The following is a 6000-nucleotide window of genomic DNA, read 5'->3' as shown; positions in this document are numbered from 1 at the left end:
TAGGATTGTGGGTTTCCTGCCTCAGAACATTCATGACACCATCTGCACTTGAGGGCTTAGACAAGCATTTTTATGGTTTCTGTAGATGTTCCAACAAAGCATCACACACATACGCACATGCACACCTTTTAAAAACTGCTTTAATTACTTAGCTTTCCAAACAGAACAGATTAATGACCAAAAGGATGAAAGTAAAGTGGTGTGAATAGGAAATCCAACAACCAATAAAAAAATAATGTGCAGGAATTGGAAGCAAAAACATTCCGTTGCTCATGTGAAAGCACAGCCAAAAACTTAAGCCGATGTTGGATTATTGTGGAAACAGCTCCTGACTCATTCAATAAGTGAAACAAAAATTGTAAATGTTTTTCTATTCCTTTCCCAAAATTTGGGGAAAGGTTCCTGAAAGAGGAAAAAAAGAATATTAATGAAATCATATGCATTCACTAGAAACCCCCTTTTTTTCTTTAGAAAAATTAAGTTATGCGAATAACTTCCATTTATGTAATTTTGAGTTGCAAAACAAGCATGAGTTATCATTAAGGTCTGAGGTAAGAAGACTCCAATCATTATAATAGAATCACTTAAAAACTAATAGTTTGAGAAAAATATGGAGCTCTAGAAATATTATAAATAAGTAAAATAATAATTAGCTGTATGGCTTCCAGATTGTTAAATATAAATTATTTTTGTATTTTTTATGTTTAACTAACTAAATTTTCCCCTTGTAAAAATGTTGTAATATAAATTTTACTTATTGGATAAAATTTAGTTGAAGTTGTCTAATTCAAAGCAATTTCTATTACTCAAATAATTAAATGTCCTTTTGTTAATGATTAAATATTGAATAATCCAAACTTTCATAACTCAAAATATGGAATTCAAAATATTCAATGCTATAGAATAACTGCCAAATTAAATAATTACTTAAAATTTTTCATTTTCAATTTTCCAATTATAAATCTTAACAATTTTATATGCAAAAACTTATAAGATTGAAAATATGTACAAGAAATAAAATAGTAGACTAGATTGGGGAGAAACTTAATTGCAGAAAATGAGAAGTATGAAAAATAGTTTACAAAAATATTAATATTATTAACTATTAAATTTTAAAATGTGAAAATTTAAATGATGAAATTTATGAATACATATACAAGTTAAATAATATTAACAGCAGTCACTTAATTACCTACCTACTTTGTGTCACACACTGTGCTAGGCATTTTATAGATAAATTATCTCATTTAATCACTACAGCCATGTAGGAAGGGCCTCACAAAACCCTGTATATAGGTACAGCTCTTTTCAATTTTCAAAGGGAATTCTTATAATTATTTTATGTTATTGTCACATTATCTTATGAAACTAGCAAATATTAAAATACAAAATAAAAGCCAAATAATAAAACAATAGCAATAGGAAAATAGGAGAGATTAAAGTCACCAAAGCAGTAAAAATTTTAAGAAGTTAAAAATCCACAGAATTACTGACTTAGTTTTCTGACTTTTAACCCTAATTCATTATTCACTAGCTAACATTAAAATCAGTCTTAGTGGTCCTAAATTTTTTTACGAACTAGATTAAAAAGTTAACCAGTAAGCATTCAATGAGTTCTTATATTAAAGCATGAGAATTATTTGCATAATATAAAAAGATATAGAAAAAAAGCAAAAATTAGAAAAAAAATGGAAATAGAAAGGAAGAGAAAACGCCACTGAAGAACTCAATATCTGACTGAGAAGAAAACAATTTTTAGAATTTTAAGATAGTATGTCACTAAGTGCAAAATAATAGTTGTAGAAACTATCTGGGTAATTTAACCCCTTCTAATGATAATAAGTTATTCATATTTTACTTATTTGAATAAATCAAATGCCCTCCAAAATGTATTGAACTAACTTAATTCTTTGGCCAAACAGAAACCCTATTGTACAAATTATTGCTACAAAGAAAAATGTCAACAGATGGAAAATACCTGGCAATCATTCCAGAGATTTCTGTTCTAATAGTATTTGTTATCATAGAATTTTATTTGAGCTGAATATTATAAAGTGCGCAAATATTCATCAAAATCCCTACAAAAAAGCCAGGTGTGCTGGTGTGTCTGTAATGTAAACACATGAGAAGCTGAGTGAGGAAAATAGAGAGTTGAAGACCAGCCTAAGCTACATAGTAAGACCTTGTCTCAAAAAAAAATTGCCCACAAAGATCTGTTATACCTATGAATGAAAAATTTTTAATTATTCGTTACTATAGGTAAGTTATAAATTAAGCAAACAATACAGGGGGAAACATATTATTAAAAGACAAAAATAAAAAAACATGATTTATACACAAATAGTATTTGACTCGGATTATTGCTTATAGAATGATAATAAAGAAAAGTTAAATAAACTATATAAGATACATATATTTTTTAGAATATAAAACCCTTAATCAGAGTAAAGTTTCACACAGTTGTATTCATATAAGAGGAGTTAGTCAAAAGTCACTATATGGTTCTTAGGTGATAGTTTCAAAATAAAAATTATTATAAGAATAACTCATTCTGTAAAGTCACTGTTCATTCTGACTTTAAATTTGAGGTCTCCAAAAAAGGTATGTCAGCACTGATTCTATAATTTCTTATGAGGAATCAACACATTGCTGTGGTATTTTTTTAATTGTGGAATGACTTTTAATTCTCATATGTGTTTCACCTTCTAATTACTAATAATTTTCTTCCGATATCTTTCAACAGCTTCCATACAGTCTGTATAGATAAATCTCATTGATTCAATAACACTTCTTAAAGTAGGTTAAGAACAATTAAAACATTCACAAACATTTAAATACCATCTACATGATAAGCACAGACCTAGGAATTGGGAAATAAAAGGTAAATAATACAGAGGAACTGCTCTAAAAATGTTTAGCTGAAGCTTTTCAGGCTGTAGGTTATGACCCTTTAAAGAGTTACAAATCAATTTAGTGGGGTTCTGAGAATGATTTTAAAAGACCAAAATAAATTAGAACAAAATTTTAAAAACATGTGTATGATACACAATAAAATAAATATTGCCTCATGGAAGTTTGTCTCAGTTACCTGCATACGTATATGAATAAAGGTCAGAATGTAAAATGTATTCTATCATATGCGTCACAGCCAAAAGTCTGAAAAAGTTTCCTTGTTTAGGAAAGTATCTACAAGAAAATTTCACACAATGGTTCATTCTATAAAGACTGCCACAAACTGGTAACTTCAAACATTCTAATCTGAATTACTGACAAGATTAAATAAATATCTTACAAAACAGGTAGTCAAGCACCAGCAATGTCTTTCTTTTGAAAAAATGTTATCTTTATTTAGATCTCCTTTATTAAAATGTTCACCAGTCAATCACAATGGTATGCAATTGCAACCAAATATTTTTGCCATTAGTTAATACAACATAAAGTGAGATAAATATGATACTGCTCTAACATGCTTGGAACTTAGAAGAGGGGGATTCAAGTATACGTATATTCTCTCTGGCAACAGTCCATTAGAAACAGCTTATTCAGAGTTGATTTTTAAGGGTGAATAGGTTTCTTCGTTGATGCTAAACCACTTTCATAAGAACTAAGGAGTGCATAGTATCAAAACATTCACATTATGAAATACTAAGTAATTTAAACAGACCCAGCAAAAGGCTGAATAGCCAGTCATACCACACTTTTAGAGGCTGATTCATTCCAGCTAAACATATCTGCACTCCCCAGAGCTTGTTGTGTTTAGTTACTTTTTTAACTAATCCTAAACATCCTGAAGGCAGAGAACACATCTTATTTAACACTTTGCATACGAACAGTGAATGTTAAATGATTATTGTTGAGTGTATTATTTCTATTGGTTTCTTTTGTATTTTCATCTTACCAAAATATCTATCTACACTCAATATAGTTTCAGTGTTCTCTATAGAGAGATGTAGTCCCTCAATCAATATAACCTATGCCTTTCTAATGCTTAAATATTTAAAATCAATGAGTCTTAAAAACAATTATTTTGTCCTAGCAAATAAAGACATAAATCTAAATCACAGAATAATAAAGCTTAAAGATATCTGGCCCTAATCTCTTTAAAGATGGAAATTGGATCTGAAAGACATTCAGTAATTTGCACAGTCATACTATGTGTGATCTAGGATTACAAAAATTAAGACTGTCCTTGACACCAAGGTACTTAAAAATGGGGAAACACACACAAAAATATACTCAGACATTTATGGGGAATTAAGCTTTTGCAAATTACCATAGTCATTCAATTCAAATCTCATATTCTCTAAAAAGTCATTCTGTACCCTACAAACTGAAAAAACCTCTCCGTATGGTAGTAGAAGGAACACTAAAAGGCAACGCGCCATCTGGATTTGTGTTGTGGCTCAACCACTAACTAGATATTGGAAAAATGATTATTGAACTTCAGGTTCATAGGTAACTCATTTATAAAATGTAGAGGGATACTGGTAAATGGTATTTGAAAAGTCTTTTTTTAGACCTAAAGTCCCAGTACCAAAGGTGTATGCAGTCCACTCTAACTATGCCTTAAGTCAAAGCCATCCACTTATACACAATAGTTACAGACCTATCACCCTTATTTGTGGCAACTGTCCAGGACTCTCACCTTCCCTTGAATCCTTGTTTCTCTTCAAGAGTCCCTTGTGTTCCTTTTTTGAGACATCGCTAACCCTTTGGTGACTGGTTTTGGCTTCCCTGGTTTTGATACTTAGTGCTCTCTAAATGACTGGGTTTGTACAGGCACCATGGCTCTTATATCTGGATATGTCAAGAAAAAACTCCCACCTCAACTACTTCTGGTCCTTTAGCCAAAGACAGAGTACCTGTCTGTTCTCAAGGACACCCAGCAGAGACACCATGACCCAAGTACAGGCAATTTTCCAAATACTGATTTTAGACATTTCTATTACTACTCTATTGGTTATTATTTACACATTATCATTTAACCTTTTGTATGTTATACAGACCCATAGTCCCCAAAACTTTTGAAGTCTGTGATTAAATGCCAAAATTGTTGAGTCAGGCAATTATGTCAGAATTGGGAGTATTAAGTTAAAATGTGAAAACTGTAATTCAGTTTAACATTCAGGAGCTGTCAGTATCTCACAACTGTCAAATTGGCATAAGGATTTATTTTGGAATTCAGAATCTGGGGCTTTCAAAAGCTAATGTAACACATACACAATGTAAAACAGAGCCACGTAATCAAAAACATTAATATTTCTGCAGCAAAATGTATGAACATTTCCTTAAAATGGAGTGAATGAAGATTATAAATAGCTTCACACCAGTTCAAGTAAGATTTTTCTGCCAAATGAGTTAATCTTGGGTTACATTTTATTGCCAAATACATTATCTTAAAATAGTAAGTCTTTAGGGATTTCTGGACTTTAGAATTATCCATAAAGGACTGCATATCTAATAAATGGTAGAGAACTTACTGTGATTGTTTGTTTCTCACTAGACTGTGTCTACCACAGGGGCAGAGATCATGTATTTCAATGCTTCATAAGAAAAGTGCCTTGTACAACACTTAACAAAAAATGGTTGATGTTTATTTAAAGAATTCTTCTTTGAGTGTGTACCATGCGCCAAAACTATACTCAGGACTTGTGAGGCAGTAAAAAATAATGATAATATGGGCTTGGAATATAGCTCAGTGGGAAAACCCTTGCCTCACATGTGCAAGGCCCTGGGTTCAATCCCCAGCACTGCCAAAAAAATTTTTTTAATTAAAAAACAAGGAACAAAACCCTTATATTATATAAAACCTGAGACCTCAAGGGCATTACAGTCTCAAGAGAAATAAAGTGTAAAACAAATGTTAAAATGCAAGTCTATGATTAAATGCCAAAATTAGTGAGTTAGACAATAATTACAGAATTGAGAGTAGTAAGGTGAAATGTGAAAACTAATTTAGTTTAAAATTCTGGAGCTGTCAGTATCTCACAAGTCAAGTTG

Source organism: Castor canadensis, chromosome 3 (assembly GCF_047511655.1).
Source record: "Castor canadensis chromosome 3, mCasCan1.hap1v2, whole genome shotgun sequence".
NCBI classification, from domain to species: Eukaryota; Metazoa; Chordata; class Mammalia; order Rodentia; family Castoridae; genus Castor; species Castor canadensis.
This window is presented reverse-complemented; position numbering follows the sequence as displayed.